The following is a 25,561-nucleotide window of genomic DNA, read 5'->3' as shown; positions in this document are numbered from 1 at the left end:
TACTTTTAAATGGGTTTTTATGGGAGTTGACGACCATTCATTTGCTTTCATGTGAAAATCCCAAAGCCAGTTTGTCCTTACAGTAATAAGCACAACTGTGAATGAATAACCAGGCCAACAAAAAATGAGCACTGATTATTTGTGTGTATTTCTGTCATTGCTCACTAGATGGCCTCAGAGTCACTGAGCTCACCTTTGCTGAGGTCGCTATTAACCTCTCCCTAGTGAACTTGATGTGATAATATACAGGGTGAGACTGTCCCTAATATTGTCTTTGGATAACACCTGGGAGAAGCAAAAAAAAAAAAAAAAAAAAAAAAAAAAAAAGGATGAGAAAAGAATTGTTTTTCGTGGGAAAGTTTTACATAATAACTCTAAGTTCTTAGTTCTTGAATGTTTTTTTCTTTCTGATTCTTTCCAGTTTTAGTAGTGTAATAATTTTCCCGCAAAGAAATAAGATTTCACCAGCAAAACTTAGCTAGCCCTGCACGGTAAGACAAGAGCAATTATAGTAAGAAAGGCCCCTGGAGTTCTGGGTTGGACATTAAAACAAAATAGTACCTTTGGCAAAACAGTTCAGAATACCATTCATTCCAAGCTACCCTACAACCAGAAAACATCAAAACAAAACTACATAGAACAAAACAATACACTTTTGTTGTTGTTGCTGTTTTGTTTTGTTTTTTGTTTCACTCTCTGCCTTGTGGACAAAACACAGCTACTTCTGAGATGCTAAACAATAACCAGCTTTGTTTTAACTAAATATATCCCAGATGGGAGTGTCTGCATGAAAAAAAAACCTACACTTGGTGCACAGATTTTAAAGGCTAGTATCTCTTTTAGAGATAGCTGTTTCAGGGGGGATCTGAAATTGCTGCACACCAGTTCCTACCTGCCCCCAGTTCCAATGCACCCATGCTCTTCCAATCTTGTTCCTGCGTCCCAGCTGTGGGCTAAAGGGGCTCTGCTTGGTGGTAAGGCACCATCCCCATCTACTATGAAAATCATAATGGAATAAAACTGCAGAAGATGCTGTATATTTAAAACCTTCAAAAGGGCTAAAAGACTATTTTCTGGAAAATCACTAAATGCTTCTTTTGGGAATTCACTGGGAAAAAGTGTGTGTTTGAGCAATGCACAGTACGATACACGGTAAAAGATACAAGTTTGAGAAGTAAAAAAAACCTGAAGACAGAATGTACCACTAGGTGGCAAAACAGTGTTTCCAATGTTGTAACCCTGGGAGCGAGGTTCACTGACACGTTTTAGAAATGGTGTTTGCTAAACTAGGGTAGTTAGAAGTAAATAATGCTTTGTAACGCTGAAGTATGATTCCACTTGTGGGAAAACCACATGGGTCTGCTGACTTATTTCGCACTGTTACTGATAGGATTTCTCTTATTCTCACACTAGTCTTTAGCAGAAGTCATTCGACAATACCTGCATATTTGCAGCTTTCCATTTATTTCCTTCTGACATCATGAACATCATGAGACAGCTGGCACTAATCACTTACAAACAAATACTTGCAGACTACAAGCCTTCTTACACTTTGCCCCACGTCATGGAGTATAAAATTGGAACTAGTCTGAGCTCAGTATAACTAGACAATTATGAAACAGATGAGATAGAACAGTCAAATTACTTCCATAGATAGAACTTAGGTAGTATTTTAAAGATGCCATGAAACAAAATACAAAAATGTTTGGTACTATAGGATATACATTGCAGATTTCTGCTACAAACTTGGATGCAATCCCACACTGTGTGTGGCTGAGCAGCATCACCTCCCTGCACTACAAAGAGTCCTGGAGACAGGCCTGTAACATGCAAACACCATGCTGCAGGAAAGTGATAAAACAGCTGCAGTTAATATCTAATCTGGATCTTGAACAAAAAAGGCATTATGCAGCATCTGTGAATAATGTTAAGGACCTGGGACTTACTCTGTTCTCTTGGCTTTTAGTTGCTCTGACAACGGTGACTTCTCTGTCAACATCATCCAGCCAACACTGCTCTGTTCCCACCCATTCCTTTGCAGCCTGCCTTGTCCACATTTCTCTGTTCCCTTCTTCATAGTTTTCTATCAGTCTTGGACCTTTCTGGTATCCATTTCACACACTATATTCTCCATTATAAGCCTGCCTTTAGCTGCAGAGCACTTGGCTTTCTAAAGAAATACCAGGATTTAGTAGACCTACAAATTACAGATCAACCTGCAAAAGGAGAACTGCACTACACCTGGCACAAATCACCAGAGGCCAAACTCAGCTTGCTTTTCTTCTGAACCTTTGTCCATTCCCTAGGTTATCATTTAAAGCAAACAGCAGGATTGAGCTTGGTCCTCTTCACAGGATGCACCCTACCTGCCAGTGAGATCCAGGCACATGGCAACCAGTACCAACCAGACCCTGACTCAGAGAGCTTTGGTCCCAGACAGTGAAAACCCTCTGACATCTTTTCTAAATGATTTCCATTCTGTCAAATCATCAGTATGCTCAAATAAGACAATGAAATGTTTTAAATGTATCGTGGTCCCAGTGGGTATCCCAAGGGACATATCCCCTCAGCTCTGCAATGCATCTTTCCAGTGATTACTTAAGGGTCCAATGTACACACATTGAGGGTTATACCCCAGTTTGTCATGAAATAAGATCACTGATGGATGAACTGTAAATGCTGAAGTGTAATGTAATGAAATGTAAATGCTGAAAATCAGGAATAAGAAGTCAGAGTGAACTGGCTGGAAAAAGAAAAAATAAACTCCACTACTATAAATAATTCTTCTGTACTCAATTTAAATTAGCTGTTAATTCTGCAAATTCAATCAAAAATATCAAAATTTAGTTGTTGCTTGACATGTGTTGGTTTGTACTATGAATCTTCTGTAATAAACAATTTAATTCACATTCAATTTTATAACTTCAGTCTTTGAGGAAAATTCACTTTATATTTATATTACAAGATCATTCAGCAGTGCAGTGGGAACAGCCTGAGGCTGTACATCCTGGTACTGACCAGCAGGTATGAGTCCCTGCACACTGTCCCAATTTTGAGGCAAATTCTCTTTAACAGATCATTTTGAAGGAAACATAAATGCATCCAAAGAGCATACTTTTTTATTTTTTTCCTTATAGTTCTGAACTTAATTCCAAAGCTTAAATATATGTTCATATGACAGAAATACATGCATTGTTATAGAGTTCATGGTTCAAATCTGACATACAGCTACAATTGTTTCTGAGAAAACAGTTTACATGATTATGGCATGGTATGTATTGTTTTCAGCATATTTTCTACAATTGTTATATATTCCTGCCAGTATGTTTCCAAGAAACAAGTGGGAAAACAATCCAAACACTGATAAAACTTAGCTATCCCCAGGCAGGCTGAGTCCTAGGAACAGAGGAATTGATACTATTTGTGGAGTCCTGACATTACAGAAAATGATGGGAGTGAGAATGCACTAAAGACTGCACTGACAAATATGGAGTTAAATCAGTCAATATTATTGTACATAGGTTGAAAAGTCACATTTATAATCCAAAGGAACCCTCCTCATGAGGACATAATATTGGAGAGTATTCTACCTTGAGCAGGCATGCTGAATAACAGAAAGATTAAAATATAAATGAAATAAAGAACAGACCTGTCTAGAAATAATATTCACAGCATGGTGACTGAGCCTGATATTTTCCTCTAATAATTTTCTTCTAATCCCAGTAGGGCAATATCCTTATAAAGGCTGCAGACTGAAAACGCAGATTGCATTCTGACTTGACATCTAGCACAACATCAGCTGACCAGCAGAACGAGGATGCACTGAACTGAAATTATGTTAATGGCAGAGAATGGTGGTTGTGATATACTCTTGGCATTTCACTGTCTGATAGAATGCATCATTATCATTAGGTGATTTGTGTAGAAGCTGTCTGCATTTCAGTGCTCCATCAATGAGCTTATGGAACCTAGCAATGATTAAACTGTGGGTGGTTGTCTGAGCCTTGGAGGCAATGAGGTTACAGCTCGTATTGATTACCAAAACTGGAGCTGTTGGCCTGACGTCAACCGTAAGCAGCTTTGAGTAAAATCAATTAGTACAGTGTTGGTCAGAAAGATCAAGAAAGAATCCTGAAGTCATAAATGTGGTGAGCAGCTGAGCTGAGATCCAGCAGCTAAAAGCTTCCCTTACCTGCGCTGCTCTGTGTGTGCCATAACGCATCTCACTTTAGCACTGGAGTGGTCACCTCTGTGACACATCAACTACTGCAGGCTTCTCAAGCTGTGTGAAAGTTATTCCTAGTCTGAATAATTACACCAAATTGTTTCAATAGACATATTTGTGCTTATAACTCTATGCAACTTTATGGCTAATGTAATGCTGCATGCAGAGACAAAATAGTGCCCCTTAGAAGTGGAATGCTTTCATTAACTGAAATGATAGAACATAGAATAGTGCACTTTTTCATAGTTATTCAGGAGTAAGCATTCCTACAAGAATTAACATTTATTCATTAAAAATTAGTTGGGTTGATGCTTAGACATATCATAGACTCAGTATTTTTTACAAAACTGATAGCAGTCATAAGTAATGCCAGCTGCTGGCTTGTGCCAAACATCATGGTCACATGCAGAGCCTTAAGCTGACCATGTTAGTTTACTGTAAACCAAACACACCCCACAGGCCTCACCTTGTGAAAGCATTTGGGCTGTTGTATCTTATCAGGACAGGATCTCTGGATTCTTTGGCACTGTGGCTGAAGGGGACCATTTTAAATATATATAAATATAATGTTAGCTCAGACACTTGGAAAGAAAATTATCAGAAGAATTTCATCTGTCTGCATATTTCTGTACTAATTAGAATTGCTTTGAACAATTTAGATTTTTCTCATAGAGCTTGCCAAACATTGTTTGACAAAACTACTTTACATTTATAGAGAAAGGCAATGACCTATAAATATAATGCTCTAGAAGAGAAGTCTAGCAGCCTTGAATTTTCCATCCTACTGCTGGTAGCATTCCAGACGAGGCACATGTCATGCTTTTCATACAAACATATAAATCAGTTGCAAACTTTAAAACTTTAAAACATTCATTGCCTGACAGAACAGGCATCTTGAATTTATTTTATTTCCATAGTTTGCCTGTGGAGTTGATACTGAAATTACAGACACATGCGTTCACACGCACTCATACAAAACACAGAGTGCAGTCCCTGACCACCCTGCAGCTGCAGGCTGTGCACTGCTAGAGCTCACACAGCCTCATCTGGGACGGCTCAGCATTCCATCGCTCCTCTTGCTCTAAGCACAACCAGCTATCTATCTATCTCACCTATCTTAACTATCCTCCTATCTTAGAGGATACTTGAAAAGACATGACAGAGTCACCAATTCCAGTATTAGTAGCTTTCATACTTGCAGAAGAGCAGGGAGGTGCAATCAGCACTCCATTCATTTCCCAATAACTCCTTTTTCTTCCCCTGGGACCAGAAGCTTGAGCAATGCCAGGTGTAAAAAAATATTAGCTTGCTCTTCCTCTGTATCTGTAATGAAATAAAGACTCTCAGTTCTGTTCTTCCTTGTACACACTTAGTTCACAGAAGAAACAACATTTTCTAAATTGTAAAGCCGAAACATTTCTTTGGGCATGCTGTCAAGTCATCTATTTGAACTACTGTCAGCCACTGTTGGAAGCTGCACAATATGCCAGTTGTTTCCATTCGACAGTTTACTGTGTTCAATAAGAATGAACAAAGGAAGTAAAGATGCAATTGTGTTTCAACTCACACAGTTAAATGGAATAAATTATTTCTGTTTTCAGTTTTCCCTTTGCACTTTTTATACTATAGAATTATTCACCTCAAAGTTTTCTATCAAAGTACACAGCACCAAAATTACAGTTGGAATAAATCTGTACTGCTGTATTTATACCAGTGGAATTTAGTTTATTTGTACAGTTGATAATTTGCTCACAGTTACTGTGCCTAGACAATGGTATCCATCATATCCATCATAACTCGATGCCATTAAAACATTCTAGAACATTGCCCATGCACATAAAAAAAAAAAAAAATTATAAAACACCTTGACATTAGGTTTTTTTGTTTTTGTTTTTGTTTGGTTCCCCCCCTCCAGTGGAAACACACATATTTCCACTGAAGTAACTCTCTGCTTCTGGGGTGTACTGTGGTATTTTGTTACAAAGCTGCATCAAGCTACAAATTCACCACTTCCACTCTTTTACTTTTTGGATTCTACACAGACCTATATTTCAGCTTCATTGTTTCAACCACTTTCCCTTTCATTTGGGTTAAATGGGACTCATCTCACCTAGCTCTTATCACCTGCAAGTGGAACAAGCTGGGATAGCCATGCCTGGTTTCCTCTGTAATCAGTGCAAACAGACTGATAAATGTAGAGGGTGACTCATCTAATCCTAAAATGGTTGAACACAGCAGGAGATAAATTGCCTTTTGGAAGTGCTTATCTTTTCCATTGCTTGTTAAGGAGGTAACACCGATCCAGTAATTTCCTTAGATTGGATACCTAATGTCTAGGTAGTTAAAAGCAGAAAAAATTCTTCATTAGCAACGAGAGCACAGTTTGAAAGCAATCGATCTGAGGCAGCAGAGATGCCAGTCTGAACTGGAAGCTCGCCCTTGGTGGGGAGACTGTTGCCATGTGGTGTTCTCCGGACTCCAGCATCCCAGGAACAGCTCACATAACTCAGCACCAGCAATGTGCTGCTGCAACTTCTAGTGGGCCACAAAGAGATAGGGGCAGAGGAAAGGAAAGTGCAGAAGTTTGTGCTGGGATACGCCAGGTTTCACTGAACTGTGTAAATCCAGCTCTTAGGGTCCTCAGGGAATTTGATTATTTTTTCTGTAAGAACAGAATTCTACAGTGCATGCTCACATCAGCTACATGTGAATATGAGAAACTTCAAGTCATGTATCTCCTCTTGATACTTCCAGTGCTAAATTGCAGACATGAGCAGTTATAATATTTCCTATTTCTTACTTCATAACCTATCACATCCACTTCTGTGTCTTCCACCAAATTTCTCAGGTAAACAGTATCTGTTGGATCCAGGCATTTCAGTGTATTACTGCCCACAACAGTCACTACAGCTTATTTGCAGTAGGTTATTGCATCTGCAGTAGGAGAAATTAATGTACATCAGCTTCTCTGCTGCCATAGCCAACCTCCTTCGATCAGAACTAAGAAACAACAGGGAGAAAAATGTACTGGAGGCAAATTTTTCACCATAGCTTTGTCAGCTGTGTTTGCAATTAATTGAATTAATGGTATTATTTTACAGAAGAGTGATGAGGAATTCAAATGTACTATGAGAACTCAGGCTGTAAACTAACGGAAAGGACAATCCAATTTCTTGCAAATAACAGCAGAAATTGACAAAGCTGTCATTGTTGATTAGCTACAGTTAGGGTGAGTAAGTAGGACAGAAGAGATGGGAGGAATGTGGGGCTTACTCAACACTCATAACCCTTCAACATTCTCATCTTTCTCCCCCTCCCACCCTGCCAAGAAGACCCTCATACTATTCTGGGACACGAGACATGGCCAGTGACTGAATCAGAGCCAGGTTACAAATCCTAAGGAGGTTGGCATAAAACTGATCAAGTTCATAAATTAAAGCCATCTGATCAAAAAAGGAAAAGCCACTAAAGGAAAAGTCTCTATGTAGTGAAAGATGTGAAGCTGAAATACAACTGGAAAGTACCTTACCCATCTTCACATTGTTTCTGCTGTTCTATATCAAATGATCCACTGTGGGAAGGAGCTGTATAAACACATAGGAACACTGAAAAAAAAGCAGATTATACTTTTGTTACATTCTATTCTAATTGACAGCAGAACAACAATAGCCATTTCTCCAGGATTTTGTAACTTTTTGAGAAACAGAACTAATGAGACTCTCCAGAATCAATACTGGCACATACCAGTACCAGCCCATTTGTGGCATGTATGCCTTATCATGGTAACTGCATCAAGTACTTCTGTTAATAAACCCCATGTCACTTGCCCTATTATGAATTATTGAATGATTTTTCTCCAACATATAATTGCTTTCCAAAATCAGGTGATTTGTAACATTTTTTGATTGTATCCCTAGGAGCTGGCTTGTCACACCAGCCTAGATTTTGCTGTTTTCAATAGCATAGGAGGAAACAAACTGGGTAAATGGAGATGTTAAGTGTTCCTACAATGTGCATGCAGTAAACCTAGGGGGATTTCATGGTAAACTGATGCTCAGAGAGTGCAATAACATAAATGACCAATTCAAACCCATAGAAGCAGCTGTAGGTTAGTAAAAGGTCTCATGATTGTTTGTCTGTCTCATTTTGAGCAGTAAATTATTTCCTGATGTTTTCTTTCTGTTTAATTCCATAGCTTTATCAGTTTTTAGTGACATTTGATTTCTATGTCCTTTTTAAAGTTTCAATATAAAATCAGAAGCTTTTTGTCAGATTTGGTTGTCACTGCTCATTCCTACTTTTCACCTGTGTCTGTTTATTTATTGAATTTATTCCACCTACCCTCCAGCTATTTGCTATATATTGTCTCCATAGCAATCCCTCTTTTTCTCTGCAGTACAGAAGCAAAAGAAGATGCTTGATAATTATGATTTTAGATGCAAGGTGCCATTTGAATGTTTTCAGGAGTGCAAACAGCAGGGGATATGGCATTTCTGACACTTTAGGATAACATCACTGCGTGATTTCTTTTTTCCATATTCATATTTCATCAACCATTTGCAAATTCTCATTTTACTTGGTTCAATTTAACATTGGTTATGCTCACATTTAATAAACATGAACTTTAAAAACTTAATAATACAGTATTCCTCTCTTCAGGCTGCTTTCCTTGTGCAATTTTGCATTTACACTGTAAGTTTTTAGAAGACTTTATGAATTATCCTTCCTGAATGTGAGAGGGAAAATCACTTGCTTAAACTCCCAAGATAACAGATGTAAAGGACTTTTCCTCCTCAAAATATTTGCCATCTCTTTTCTATTATTTTAGCTTTTTTTACAAACCCAGTATTGTTAAGATAAGAGGCTCACTTAGAAATTTTCTTTCAGGCTTTCTTAGAAATTTTCAAGAACCAACAACAGTATGTATCTTTTTTCCTCCAATGGTTCACAACTAACCTCATATTTAGGAGAAAAAAATACTTTTTTGGGGGGTTTGTGTGGTAAGAACATCAACCAATCGATTCTGCTTCCATGTTCAAACAGGCTTTGTATAGCGACAAAAATGGCACACTACATTTAAAGCTTATTATAACAGAGAAAACAGAGTATTGTAGACATGTACCACTGCTTCTAGAGAGCAGCTGAAATACAGTGATGACATTATGCCACTGTGAAGTCTTTTCTGTAGAGTGAATTAAGTGTGGATAACTCTTTAAAACACAATGAGTTTTAGGCTGTGCCTTCAATAACTTGTAGTCTGGAATGAGCCTTAACAAAACACTATGTAGAAACATGGCAGCAGTGGCAGACAGGTTTATACATAATAGTCCTGAGGAGTGACTAAGCATGGGAGAAGTTTGATAGAAAACATAATTACTTAAATAAGGAAAAAGCAAGCTATGCCCCATCTCCCACCCAAAAACAAAAAAAAAAAACCCAAACCATACCAAACCAAACCAAAAAATAAAACAATCAGTAGTATAACATTTTACAAGAAAAAAAGAACCACAGGTGAAAATTAATCAGAGACCATGACCCCAAATTAAATTCAGTCTGCTTGTTCAGGTTGCAGAAAGCAAAGGTAAGAACTGGGAGAAGGAAGACCTGCCTGCTATAAGTGAAGGCCAGGTTTGACACCATCTAAAGAACCTGAAGGTGCGAAAATCCACGGGACCCGATCAGATCCATCCATTCTGAAGGATGGTGGATGAAGTTGCCAAGCCGCTATCCATCGTATTTGGAAGGTCATGGCAGTCTGATGAAGTTCCCACTGACTGAAAAACGGGAAAACATACCCCCATTTTCAAGAAAGAAAAAAAATAAGATCCAAGGAACTACAGGGCAGTCAGTCTTACCTCTGTGCCTAGCAAGATCATGGAGCAGATCCTCCTGAAGGCCCTAAGGCACAGAGAAAATAAGGATGAGGGGATAAAGGGGGACGACAAAAAAGCTGGGGTGGGACTTTTTATAATGACAGGTAGCAAGGTGAAGTGGCTTTAAACTGGAAGAGGGCAGATTTAGACTAGATATTATGAGTAAATTCTTTACTATGAGGGTGATGAGACCCTGGAACAGGTTGTCCTTAGGTTGTGAATGCCATTTTCCTGAAGGCATTCAAGGCCAGACTGGATGGGTCTTTGAGAAACCTGGTCTAGATGGAGGTGTCCCTGCCTGCATCAGGAGGTTGGAACTAGATGATCAAATGACTTCAGAGGTCTCTTCCTATCCAAAGCATTCCATGATTCTACGAACTTCACTGAAATTCTTTAAGTACTCATTATAAACTGTGAGATCAAGATAAAGGTTTAAATGAGAACTTTCCATCCTGTCAAAAAGTACTGACGTTTGGAGGAAATCTTGCTTTCTCGTTATATTTTTTTTAGTTTATTTTCCTACAAGTTCTTCCAAAATTTAAGGGATTGGTATCTTATGATTCAAAAGGTCTTTATTAACTAGTGAGTCTATTAAGCAAATTTAAAGAAGGAACAGTTCATCTGTCCGGTTCTTGCCTGCTCATCTTTCTGTCAAAGAGCCATGGTTGCTTTAAGCTTTCTTTGCATCTTTTTGGCAATGAGCCAAGTCAATAATACTTTCAGAATTTACACATTTCCTACTATAGAGGACCAGAATTCCTCAGTGATACAAGGAGAGAGTAAGCTTCCTCAGTTAAAGATCAGATATCAGAGTTCTGCAAAAAAAATGGAGTTCATTTATTTCTGTTCTTTCCCTAGCAGTCTGTCCACACAAGCATCATAAGGGAGGGAATAAACTTGGTGGAGGAGAATGTTTGGAAAGAAACCACTTCTGATGAAAAGGTTTAACTACAGTTCATCTTTTCTGTTACTTAACAGTAAGAAAGGCTCCATAGTAGGGTTAAAGCTTAAATCTCTTATGTATGTGTTAAGAGATAGAAGTATTTTTGGGATAATTCCCAGCCTACTTTAACAAGGCCTTCAAAAATAATAAAGTTCTATCAAATAACAGCCTCAAGAGATTAATTAGTTTCCAATTCATGAAAACCAGGTTGGCAACAGACAACAATCTACAATTTAATTTATAAATCATTTCTTATTAACTAATAATTGTTCAATGCTCAATGTTTTGAATCAAATTTAATTTTTACTATTTTCAGACTGAGTCTTTTGAATACTTTGAACACACAGATTGACGGTACAAATCTTGGCAAAAAAAAGAAGTAGTAACCAAATCTAGCTATCCTCAAAGCAGAACAGACTGCGTTACTGCCTTTTTTCTTTTTATTACTCAATCATTAAAAAAAAAAAAAACCCTTCTCCACTGTAGTTCAGTCTATACATATTAAATACAGGAGCCTGAGGGCAAATACAGAAATCCTATTTTAATACAACTTATAATTCACTTCTTAATACCACTACTATGAAGTATCTGTATCGATAAAAATGTTGAGGAAAAAAAAATCAGAACGAATAACAAAATACTTCAATCACACAAAATTAAGATACTAATATTTGCAATGGTGATTTGTATAAAAGTTTACTTATTGATGTATATGAACACAATTGTCTACAATATTTTGTAATATCTATTGGGAAACAGGAGGGGTCAATTATTCTCAAAAAAAAAGGACACCAGAAAAGGATCATTAATTTCATTAACATTGTAGTTTTCAATGAAGCATGGAAATGAAAGAAAGAATGACCATAAATTATCCTTCAATTGGAACAGGTTTCTCTTTGGGTTACAGTGAAAAAATGATAGTAGAGATAGCTGTGATACAGCTCCCCTGCAGCATATTAAAAATATGTTTGTAAAGCCTTTGGCTTTGGCAGTATAAATTCAGTTCAGTGAAATGCCACAATTCCATGTAGTTTAAGACTTCATTACCATTTGGAGTAAAGAAAATGCACACTGCAGCAATGTTACTGATGCATGTGTATTTTATTTTTTCAGATAGATTCTTGATGTTTTTTTTCAGTGAAATTATTGTTTTGGCCTAAGGAATTGCAAATAAGCATTAACATAAAGCACTAAGCAATGATTTTTGCAGTGGAAAAAACAACAAGAAAAGCATAGGTGGCAGCATGCCAGTAAAAAAGATAAATTATTTGGATTAGTGAATTCGGTACCCAAAATATTCCACAGTTATTTTAAAGGCATAGTAAAATATTTCTTAATAAAAAATACACATATACAGAAAAATGCCACATATATATATACGCTAGATGTATATCCCAGATATATCTGCCATTTCATAAAACATGTACAATGCACAGCAAATGTATTCAAACAGGCATCAAAGTTCAGAGAACCCCCAGATTCATACTTAAGCCTTTCCCAATCTCCTGGTTAGCATTTAGCTTTCAGATTGAAATAAAGATTTCTAAATTTGAATTTAATTACATGGAGAAATAATTGGCATTCTGAAGATGAAAACTTTTTTGTCTGCTTTCTGTTTGTTTGTTTGTTTCAGTTTTTAGACAAATGTGATTCTCATTTTGTGCAATGCTGAACATTTTAGTGTTGGCTGATCATGACCCATCTGCGTTATATAACTGTCAAAAGCCTGCCTTGGCCTTGGATCATGTTGAAAGCAACTATTGTATAGAGGGTCACTTGTCATTTTTATGCAACTGTCCAGAGAATGCCTTAGTCCACATTTAAATGACTCTACGATACAAAATTTCTCCCAGCATTCAATCAGGCTTTTGTATTGCTCTGAAAAGACCCTATTAAAAAGTAAAAATGTGTGAATAAAGAGAATACCCCATTGCCTGCTTCAACCCTCTAGAAGCTGTTACATTCTTGTGAATAAACAACACACATATATATACATATATATATGCACACACACACATATAAAGAGAAAGTTAAAATGAAAAGCTTCAGTATGAAAAATAATATTTATATTCAAGCAGTTTATGCTGGTGTGACCATAGCACAATTCTTATTCCAGAGAAGACTTGTACAATATCTTTACTGTTCTTCATCCCTGAAATCTAGGTTTTTGGGTGTCTTAGTGGGGCCTTAAATAGAGCATAATCACAGAATCACAGAATCACAGAACAGTAGGGGTTGGAAGGGACCTCCAGAGATCATCGAGTCCAACCCCCCCACCAAAGCAGGTTCCCTACACCAGGTCGCACAGGTAGGCGTCCAGGTGGGTCTTGAATATCTCCAGAGAAGGAGACTCCACCACCTCCCTGGGCAGCCTGTTCCAGTGCTCCGTCACCCTCACCGTAAAGAAGTTCTTGCGCACATTGGTGCGGAACTTCCTGTGCTCCAGCTTCTGGCCATTTCCCCTTGTCCTGTCTCCACATACCACTGAAAACAGTCTGTCCTCGCCACTCTGCCCCCCACACCTTAGATATTTATAGACCTGGATCAGGTCCCCTCTCAGTCTTCTTTTCTCAAGGCTAAACAGACCCAGCTCACTCAGCCTTTCTTCATAGGAGAGACGCTCCAGGCCCTTCACCATCTTTGTGGCCCTCTGCTGGACTCTTTCCAAGAGATCCCTGTCTTTTTTGTACTGAGGAGCCCAGAACTGGACACAGTACTCCAGATGAGTCTTTACCAGGGCAGAGTAGAGGGGGAGGATCACCTCCCTCAACCTGCTGTCCACGCTCTTTTTAATGCACCCCAGAATGCTGTTGGCCTTTTTGGCCACAAGGGCACACTGCTGGCTCATGGCCAACCTGTCGTCCACCAGGACACCCAGGTCCCTCTCTGCAGAGCTCCTCTCCAGCAGGTCATCCCCCAACCTGTACCGGTGCATGCGATTATTCCTCCCCAGATGCAAGACTCTACACTTGCTTTTGTTAAACCTCATCTGGTTTCTTTATTCCCAGCTCTCCAGCCTGTCCAGGTCTCGCTGAATGGCAGCACAGCCTTCAGGCGTGTCAGGATTGGCCAATCCTCCCAACTTCGTATCATCAGCAAACTTGCTGAGGGTGGCCACTATCCCCTCATCAAGGTCACTGATGAAGATGTTGAAGAAGACCGGACCCAGCACCGACCCCTGAAGAACACTGCTAGTTACAGGCCTCCAACCGGGCTCTGCACCACCAACGACAACCCTCTGCGCTCTGCCAGTCAGCCAGTTCTCAACCCACCTCACTGTCCACTCATCTGTCCCACACTTCCTCAGCTTTGTTATAAGGATGTTGTGGGAGACAGTATCAAATGCCTTGCTGAAATCAAGGTAGACTACATCCACTGCGTTCCCCCCATCCACACAGCCAGAGACAACATCATAAAAGGCTACCAGGTTGGTCAAGCACGACCTCCCTCTGGTGAACCCATGCCGACTACTCCTGATAACCTCCTTTTCTTCCAGCTGTCTGGAGATGGAATCCAGCACAAGCTGCTCCATCACCTTTCCAGGGACAGAGGTGAGGCTGACTGGCCTATAATTGCCTGGATCTTCCTTCTTGCCCTTTTCGAAGACTGGAGTGACACTGGCTATCCTCCAGCCTTCAGGCACCTGCCCCATTCTCCAAGACCTCTCAAAGATGACAGAGAGCGGTTCAGCAATCACCTCCGCCAGTTCCCTCAGCACCCGTGGATGCATCCCATCAGGTCCCATGGATTTGTGAACACTGGTGTTGCCCAGGCTCTCTCGGACCACCTCTTCCCTGACTAAAGGGAAGTCTTCCATTACCACAATAAGCTATGTATGTTTATAACTGTTCTGTAGGGTGAACATTAGTAGAGGCAGATAGATACACAGGTGCAGAGCTTTCAAGCTGTGCTGAGGTGCCATAGGAGCTGGAGACTCAGCTCTGCAATCCAAGCATGGCACTGCCCATAAGCCCTCATTGAAGCAAGGCAGCACAAAGCTCTCCTTCCATGGCTCTTCGACAAGATCACATCGAGGGCATGTACAGTCTAATTACAAGAGATTTGTTACAGTTCATTTCTAAATTTCTTTATGATGGATATGCTGACATGAAGGGATTATAAAAAATGGACTACCTAGTTTGATTTTCCAAATAAAACTTGTCATCTGAGATAAGTAATTTCCAACAGTCTTCTCCGTGTGTGGTATGCAAGGATTGCTCTGAATCCCAGCTGTGCAATGCCTTCTGAAGAGGCTGTCCAAAGTGAAGTTAGGCACACTGCAGCCAGCTCCTTCTGTTGGCTCTCACATTCCTTACCATTTTTATTAGAGAATTCTCCCCAGACATTTTTATGACTGTTTTTACATTTGACTAGTTTTAACACTGACGGTAGATTTTCAATTTCCTTTTATGGTAGTTCCATACTAGCTCTTTAAGTAGTATTTCAATCTTAGTCTAATCAAAACTTCAAGAAGAAATAAATATCTGTTCATGAACTTATTCTTTGCTTACCTACATAAATATCATGTATAGGTAATCATATACAATAAGTCCGTAATCTCTTTCCTCAGCATTACATAACATATTTTCATTCATTTCTGAATACAGCCATTTCTGGAGTCATTACATACTACAACACAATAAATGACACTCTATTCTTAAGCATAAAGTTTTGTGTACGGCTGAAATAAAACATCTTCTCAGCAATGGTCCAGCATTATAATTGTTCTAGATCATTCTGTGCAAATGCGCTAGACTCATAATTAGTTAATAATCTGCCATCCTGCTGATGATGACTGGAACATTCCCATTATAAATTGAGATACCTGGGACTGCTCAGCTCAAAGGACATTGAGCAAGGATCTTATCAATGCTTACAAATATCTAATGGGCAGCAGTGAAGTAGATGTGGCCAGGCTCTTTTCAACAGTGCCCAGCAACAAAACAAGGGGGAATGGGCACAAACTGGAACACAGGAAATTTCTGTTGAAACATGAAGATAAACTTCTTTGAGAGTTGCTGAGCACTGGAATAAGCTGCCCAGAAAGGCTGTGGAGTCTCCTCTGGAGATACTCAAAACCCACTTGAATGCTTTCCTGTGTGACTTATTGTAGGGAACACGCATTAGTGGGGTGGGAGAGGACTAGATGTCTTCAGAGGTCACCTACAACCCCTACAATTCTATGCACAAGCATTATCAGCTATGGTATGATATTTACTTCAAAGATATCAGTGTGTGTACAGAACAGAAATTAGCCCTGTATTCTGTAGAACATTTCCACAACAGTTAGTTAGAATCTGGACATCATATTTACATAAATGTCAGGAATGACACATCCATATAAAGAAAAAAATACGTATATCTAAGAAAATCTGTCATATCACTTATCTTAAGTATCTCTTATCTTAAATATCACAGATAAAGCATATTGCTGCAATTTCAATTTGAATGTCATGAAATACTTAGTCAAAAACTGCACAGATTTTCCCTATTTTTTTTTCCAGAAAATAAAATCCAGAAAAATGTTGATTTCAATTAATTTTATTCCTAATTGTCCTTAAGAAAGTGAATTGTGCACCTGTTTTGTTATTTTGTCCAGGATGTTTTCAGGCTAACTGGCCTACTGTAGCACAGGCTATCTTGGCAGCACTCATTCATCGTTAACATCAGGTTTATTTCTTACAGTATTTCCATGTGTATCAACACATTGCCACTTTCTAAATACAGTAATATCAGATCCAGTTCCGTATGAACAGAAACCTGTAGAAATGAACTGCATATGTATTAATTCAACATGGCTTGGAATCTCACAAGAAGTATAAAAACAAAATATAGATGAAATGTACATCTATTCTATCAAAAAACAAGTGTTATGATGGGACTTACTCTTTTGGTTTCAATACTAAAGGTAGGCAAGTGAAACTGAAAGAGAAGGCCTCCTTATATTGAATGAAACCTACCAAATAGGTTAGTTCAGGATCTAAAACTATAAGAATATGTTAAGTTTGTTTGGTTGTTTTTATTTTGGTGTACGCATGCCTAAAAAATACAATTTGTGGGTTCCAAACTACTTCGCACATCGTGTATATAGTTTTGGTCCAAGACAACTCTGGTGGAAAGCTGCCCATTGCTGGTAGGTCTATTTTGGAAGCACAGACACAACGCTACAGCTCAAACCAGCCTTGTGAGACAAAGAACTGCTATGTTTCAAAGGTGGAAACTTGAATGGAGTGGTGGAGAACCTTTCACAACTATTCTTCGGGATAGTCATTCATATCTATCAGCAAATGAGCTGTTAGCAAGCGTAAATGTTTCTCAACTGAAACCACGAGCTGTGAGCCCTGCAAACCTCAGTTTTCCCGTGATAACAAGTACTGTAAATCAAAGCAAGTGCCTGTAGTACTGCCCTACTCCACCCACGGGAAACATAGCTGCTTAGTCACAGCAAACAGCACATTAGGAGGACGGCAGGTAAGCCTCAGCTCCGACTGACACATCTTTTTCAGTGCCTTCTGTCTTGCAGAGGATGACCCATTTAACACGATGGGATATGCTTGCTTGTGCCTCAGTTCCCCATCACTCCTGAGGACTCGCTCTCTTTTCCAGCTGCAACTCATTACTTGCCTTGGCTTGGTAGCTCGTGTCCTCTGGCTCTTACATTTTGCTCTCTTTACAGTGACCTAGATCTTCTGAACATAATTCTGGTTTGCAATCTGACTCCCTTGTCTCCAGTTCCATTTTCTGCTTCTTTAACCAGCGAGGTGCCTTGTGGACTAGTCTGCACTGCTGACCTGGTTTGTCTGACCTCAGACTGACTTTCTGTCAACAGAGGAGATCTTCAGGGCAATGGTCATTCTGCATACAGCATTAGCTTCTGCAGCAACAAACAGTACTCAGTCTTTCCTGTTTAAATTCCTGATAGCTCTTTCTCATCTAAAAGCATTTCCTGTTTTTTTCCCCCTTGGACACTTTTATCATCATACAGTTTTCTTAAACTGGGTTCCTCACATTCTTTCAGCAATGGCTCACAACTCAGTTTTATAGTTTTTTCAATTAGGAAAATAGCCTGGATAATCCAAATGCCTCTCATGAGAGGGGCTGAAAACAGCATCTACTTTCTTGGAAATAAAGCCTAGATCCTGGCCAAAACTCAGCATGGTGAGATAAACTGCATGGAACAGCTTTCCAGATTATTCTGACAGGTTACCTCATGACACAGAGAATACTAGGAAAGAGAAAAGATAATTTTGTTAAGTAAGGTTTTTACTTACACATTTTTCTACCACTTTTCAGTTAACCAAAAAGTTAACAACAGCATTTTACACACACAACAGCATTCTTCTTTGAGTACAGTTGATTCTGAATTATTAGTAATGCTGGCAGAGCTTAGCTAATATATATAAGTTCACAGCTAGCCACAGTATTTTTGAAACAAAATATTACTGAATATATTTTCTCATTTTACAAATAGAATTTATGCCTGTTTCATCATTATACTTTTATATTTGTGTTACTTGACACAATTGATTCCACAAATTTTATTCTTGAAAAAAAGGAAAAAAATCTGTCAGAATTATTTACTTATTTTGTGGAACTTAAATGATGGAAAAAAACAATGGATCAACAGAATGCTCCTAGGCAAAACGTAGCTTTCAAATGGAAGATTATATTCAAAATATAATTCATAATACTAGACACCATTAGATATAATGTATTATTCAGCTAAACATAATGGTATTCAATTCACAATGATAGTTAAAAATTAATAACTTTGTAACCATTCATTTTCTGCATTCTGCACAGATTAAAAAAATGAACTAGTTATTTTTAAAGAAGTAGCAGTCCATTAAAAGCTTTAAGGACATTAAACATGTAAACAAAGAAAAGAATTAATAGTGTAACTCAGGCAACGTGGACTAGTATGATATCAATATAAAAGTGGAGTAACTGCCAAGGCAAACAAAGGAACACTGAAATGTAACCCTCTGCCAGGTGAGTCTGCTTGTTCCTGTTCAGAGGGTGAAGGAAGAAGAATTAGAAACCTCTAATACAGAATAAGAATTAGTTCCTCTAATACAGCAAATACCTCATTTGCTCTGAGTAATAATGAATTTCCTTAGAATCAACAAAATGCAACCTATTTTACCAATGCATCAGAGAATATCCAGCATATTTATTTGCATCTCTGTGATGATAATCTGCTTTTTATTTCTTTAGGCCATTGAAGGAAAACTGAAATGAGAAAATTACTCAGACCAAAATTTTAAAGAGATGGAAATTAATTCGTGTTAATCCTAAATCAGAATCTCTCTTCTCCAAAGGCATGCAGAAGAAGATTTTAAACAAAAAGTTATAAGGACTTTCTTCATTTATGCAACAAAACCAGTGTTTTCACACTAAAAAAAAAAAAACATAATGAGTATCAGTATAATCTGTTTAGATAAGCAAGTCTTAATTTTGCAAGACGCCAAGCACCCTGGCTGTAGATCAAGCATAAACTTAGATACATGCATAACTTCAAGCATTTGAGTTCCAACTTAGAAATTCTGGCTGTACTGATGTACTGATCTGGCTGTATGATAAGCTAAAGATAACATTTCCATTGACTTCAGAGAAGCCAACATCTGAACTATGAACTTTGTTGCTAGTAAAAAAACCAAAAGTGTTTAATCATAAAGTTTGTTGGTAAAGGTAACAATTTTTATTTAGATCAACTGGTGCAGCTGAAAAAAAAAAAATCAAAGCTTTATGGCACACAGTTTTTCAGAAGGAGCAGAATTCAAAGCTAAGCACAAGCTAAGAGTAAAAGTAAGCAGAGACAGAAATACCAATCTGGATTGGATCTGGGATCTTCTATAAGATGATTAGGAACATTCTGAAGATTGAGCATACTTGTAAGCAAGAAATCATGGTGAAGGCCTTCCTTCTGACATGCCTGATATTGCTGCACATTAAAAAATAATCAAAAGAGATGGGCAGTTCTAAGACTTTGTTCCTTTTCCATTATTAGTAATCAAGAGAATCCTACAAAGTCACAGCAATAGAACGTCAGGTTGTAGAGTTAGGCTTTATCATTGTGCCTGCAGAGGAGAAGGACAAACCCACTTTGATACATGTTCCAAAGTTAAAATTTTATGTATTGATCAACACTCACAAGCAATATTCTTACATGGAAAGACTACTGCCATAACCAGCAGTACAAAGTTTGCAAAAATAAAAAAGAACACTTACTAAAAAATTATGTTTTGTTTACATGCTAACATCATGTACATTTAATGTAAAAGAAGTAAAATCATATTTACTTGATATGCTGGTCATAAGCCACTCCATTCAATCAGTAAGTTTTACAAGCAAATTATTTAAAATCACTAGTTAATGTCAAAGGCGCTGAATCGCCACAAGTCATCAGTCCCGTTTTTCATTTTGGTGTTTAAATGCTTTGTCAACAAAACGGCTGCTGAATTTATTGTATATTTCTAACTAGAAACTAAAATCTTGCAATAATATTGTATAGAATCTATTAATCAGAATAAGTGATGTAATAGGTAATTTTCAAATGTGGGGAAAGGAGATGGATTATTCAAGCTACCTACCTACTCACAAGAGCTGCCTTTTATAGTATGTATGAAGACATTACATACTGCAGTCAAAAAGCTGTTCTATTTTCTTGAACTCAGCACTTGTATAGGAAAGAAATGGAAAATCTACATAGTTGTTTCACTCGCTATATTCTCACAAATCTTGAGTAAAAAGATTTATCTTAAAGTCATTAAAAACACATCAACCCTTTATAACTTAAGAATAATCTCTATAGGGATCAGTATTTTGGCATTAACACTAAAGTTTACTTCCTACAATTCAAAGTAGTCACTCCAAATATAAGATCTATGAAAACTTTGCACAAATAGAGTGTTATATAATCTATAATTGTTGCTGATGTGGCAACTACATATGAATATACACATTCCTATTTAAGGCATGGATCTAATTCTTACTCATGGACAACACTGTTAATAAACAAAGCAGTAGTTCAAAGTGCTGTTTCACAATTACTGTGAAAGAATTTAAAGTTTTTGCTGCCTACATGGAACAAAGAGTAAACACAAATCCCAAAGGGACACATACTTTGTAGTATTAGCTGATTTTTTTCCTGTTTTAATTTATGTATAATTTGTTTCTGCCATGTGTATACTAAAGAAACAAAATTCTAAAGTACTAGAGTTCTTGTGCGGGCATCAGCACTATAGAAATAAATGTGTATCTTTGTGTGTGTGTCGCTCTTTTACAAGCTAATATAGTATTTATTAATAACACTCAACTGTTCAATGAGTTATTTTATTTATATTATGAATTCCTTATCATGATTAGTTAATTTGCAGCTCAGAGTTTGAATGGACAGTGGTTTATGCAGTTTATTTTGCCAGAAATATTGAGAATTAAATCAAACAAGATAATCTTTCAAGACTATGCAGATGGAACAAACAGAAATCCACCTTACTAAACATTTTCTCCTGGCTCTAACACATTTACAAACATATTAAAGGACCTACTTGAAGTATCTTGAATGTTCAAATCATAAGCTTACAGGTAACTCACACAAGTTATTGGAAGCCTGATCTTTTCAATAGGTTAACAAAACTTTAATTAAGTGTCAAATACTCCTCTGCCCCATTGATGAATCTTCTTGTAAAACACATACACTTTCAAACACCTCTAGATTATACTGTATGTGTACACAGAGCTGATTCTCCTCTCAGATTAATGTAATTAGCATTGACTTCATTAAAATTAACAGAAGACTTACTGTGTATTTCAGAGTAGCAGTTGAGTACTTGGTCACATGTAGTATCTGCTAACCTACATGGCATACATTTCCCGTCTTCTAGCAGCACCACCCTCACACATATATTTGAGTTTCCTTGCAATCTCCCAGGACACTGACTATAATTATTTGCATCCATTGCCTCCATATTAACAGCAGCTTCTGTATTAGTATGCTGACAAATTGCAGAATAATCAATTGAGAATTGTTCAGCCATGGCTTTATAAAATTTAAAAAATTTTCTTCATTGTCCCCCCAGAAATTTCATTTTGAATTAAAGCGTCCAAAATCTTAGTAAGGTCATTCACAGAGGTATTGCACATTGCATCTGAAGGCTGTCCTGTCACTAGTAACATAGCTGAGCAGGGACATTACCATTGCTAATTAGTATCTAAAGTCTCCACTACCTACTATAGATTTGTATTTGCAGCTTACCTTTCATGTCTACTTGACAGTTTACTCATCTTTCTAAATTTCAAGTAGTGCAATGTAATTTCCTACCATTGATAATGATTTGCAGCCACATGGGATCACAGCACGACAGAGGATGCCCCTATAGTAACCTAGAAAAAAAGGGAGGGTAGTAGAACTGTTAAAAAAAAGTCAAGAAACTGTCTAAAAACAAAACTTTAATATGCATACTTTAAAAGTGAAATAGTAGTATGGAAGAAGGTATCTTGCACTGGAATTCAGTAACATTTTGTTTTCTTAGCACAAAAATAAATTAAGTGAATTATATAAAATTTTATTTGTGGGGTTTTTTTTGGTGTTTTTTTTTTTTTTTTCCCATTAATCCACCTTAAATTGGTCTTTTCCCTTTTACAAAGATGATAACAATTCAAATTCTTGTCCATTTTCCTCTGCTTCCATAACAATTGTGTATTTGGTTTCTCAGATGTGATTTTGCATACATTATCTGATTAAAAACAAAAGGGAGTAAAGGTGTAAATTGGCTGAATTAGATGATTTTAATTTAAATCTGAAAAACAGCAAAGAAGTTTGAATCGTCACCCCCACTATACACTATTGTATCAAACATAAGAAATTCTATCTATCAAACTCATGCAGTAGCAGCTGAAGATAATCTTACTAAAAACGAATCTAAGAGCAGGTGATGGAGACTCAGATGGAGGCCATAACAAACCACTGTTATTTGTCACTAAAGCAAGCAAAACAACAAAATCTCTCCTCTCTCAGAAAATGCAGCTGCAAAACACACACATAGCTTCTGAGCATTCTACCAACTTGTCAGATGAAGGGACAAAGCTGTATAGTTCTAACTTCAGGGATGAAATACACTATTTCATGTAACTACACTGCTGAAGAGAAATTCCAAACAATAAACAGCAAATAGTTTCCTAACATTTTGGAACAAAACTGATAGATAGTGTATTGCTCAAATACAGACAATATTTAAATAGTTAATGTTTTTTTTTATACTACAATAGAGTATTTCAGATTAAAAGAAAATACTTCAGTACACCAGAAGTGAACCTCTGCCACCATGTAAAGATCTCTGCTGGCTCCAAGTGTAGATTCAGACCTCCACAGCTCTACAGTTTAACATTATGTAAGGAGTTACTTGTGGAAAGCACTGCGTGGACAAACTTTTTTCTCAGTATTGGCAAGAATAACTAGCACAATTATTCAGCCTTTCTGGGCTCTAAGAGTATATATTATTCTAGGGCCCTGAAAGTTTCTACTGATGCGAAGCAACTCTGCAATACAATCAAGTATCAATTGAAGAATTACTTAGTATGTGGAAGTAAACAAATGAGATTGATGAACATAGCTAAAAAGATCTTTCTTTCAAAGAATACTGCATGAAGAAATAGAATCAAAGAATCATAGAATGTCCTGGGTTGAAAATGACCTCATCTAGTTTCAACGCCCCTGTGGTGGGTAGAGTCACCAACCACCAGACCAGGCTGCCCAGAGCCACATCCAGCCTGGCCTTGAATGCCTCCAGGGATGGGGCATCCACAGCCTCCTTGGGCAACCTGTTCCAGTGCATCACCACCCTCTGTGTGAAAAAATTCCTCCTAATATCTAACCTAAATCTTCCTTGTATTCGTTTAAAACCATGCCAAATAGTTTTAAACAAACAAATAGTATTGTTGAATCATATGTAACCTGTAATGAGTATTTCTTCTGCTCCTCTGAAATTAAAAATCCACAAAAACTGGCGGCAAAGAAAAAAGTTATGTTCTTCTTCAAAAGAGTGATAAAAACTTGGGCAAACTTCATCCTGTATGAGTATGGATGTAGCGACAGCATTAAATAATAAGGAAGGGCATAGGCAGATTCATGACAGACCCTCGTAGTCAAAAGTACAAAAATATGTGAACTGGGTACATAATTAAATGAAACAAAATCCATACAAAGTTGGGATGTCCCACTTGTAGTATCTCAATCCATGTAACACCTACCTCTTCCACTGTTACATATTTCTATTTACCAAAATCTCTGTTTACTGGTTTCTTATTCCTTAATCTGTAAACTTTCATTTGCCAGCATCCAAACCACACGCTGTTTACTTTGGAAATCATCCCTTATTCCTAAATCAGGAAACTATCCCGAAACTTATTAATTTTTCTGCCCCAACTTCATTTTTCCCTGACTGTGCCCGACTGTTCAGTAGCACGCAGGAACTCTTCAGGAGGGCACAGGACTGGGGGCAGAGAAGTAACCAATACCTCTCAGCTGCTCAGACACTCTTTCTGGGGGTAGCACAATGAAGAACAGCCAGACAAAATGTTTCAGAGGTCTTACAAAGTCTTTCAAGCTAATGTTTCTCAGAGTTTCTCTAAGAGAGGGTTGCATAAATGCTATTAATAAGAAAGAGTCAAAATATTTAATTCACGGTTTAACTGTATTTGATTTCATGTCATTATTTATGGTTTATTCCGTGCTAGCTTTCAAAGATCTATACGAAGAAGAAAACCATAAAGTCATAGAATGGCTTAACTCAGAAGTTCCCAGGCTGAACGAGCCCAGCTCCCTCAAGCTTTCTTCACGGGAGAGGTTCATGGGGCCACACTTCCCAAGCCTGTCCTGGTCTCTCTGCACGGCATCCCTTTTTTCACAAACCCTAAAGGCTCACTGGAGAAGACAAACCTGAATTAAGGCGCTTGCCTTGTAGGCTCTTGCACTGACGTTCTGACTGGAAAATATACTAAAATTCAGAAAGTTTTGCCTCATACAGATTCTGTGGTGCTGTACCGGGTTTATGCGGCGACGTTTTGCGGCGGGCAGCAAGGAGGAGCTGCAGGGACCGCCCCTGTGCCCAAAGCCGGGCAGCCTCCCCGCATCGCACCAGTGCCAGCCGCCCCCAGGGGCCCCGCCGCTGCACACAGCTGCCTCTCTGCCAGCACGCAGCGCCGGGGACGGGACTCGAACGGCTCTCAGCAGTGGGGCAGCAGGAGGCGACACACGGCGAATGGAGACGTTCGCGGCCACGAGCTACCGAGGCCATGCCTAAGGAAGTCGAACACCCCACCACAAGCGAGTCTCAGTCTCCGGAGCAGACCCCACGAGCACTAGCACAGCCTTCCCCGGGCGTTCCCTTCTCAACGCAACAGAACCTCCCGCGCAGAGCCATTTAAATTCGAGCCCTCAGCGCCCCCCCCCGCCCGCAGCCAGGTGTGCGGAGCTGTGCGCTGACGTCACACACACGCAGGACGGGCTGAGTTTCGCGC

At 38.3% G+C, this 25,561-nt stretch overlaps 1 long non-coding RNA gene across 1 annotated transcript; it reads right to left on the bottom strand.

Moving 5' to 3' along the window:
• Positions 1–5,447: 5,447 nt before the first annotated feature.
• Positions 5,448–25,558, bottom strand: LOC149919397 (uncharacterized). Its single transcript, XR_016464205.1, has 4 exons — positions 24,981–25,558; positions 22,299–22,426; positions 7,755–7,830; positions 5,448–5,548 (listed from the first exon to the last, which is right to left on the bottom strand). It is a non-coding gene; the product is annotated as an uncharacterized LOC149919397 (long non-coding RNA).
• Between the last annotated feature and the right edge of the window lie 3 nt (positions 25,559–25,561).

The sequence above is a fragment of the Phasianus colchicus genome, chromosome 1 (assembly GCF_987193195.1).
Source record: "Phasianus colchicus chromosome 1, bPhaCol1.hap1.1, whole genome shotgun sequence".
Lineage (NCBI taxonomy): Eukaryota > Metazoa > Chordata > Aves > Galliformes > Phasianidae > Phasianus > Phasianus colchicus.
This window is presented reverse-complemented; position numbering and strand designations above follow the sequence as displayed.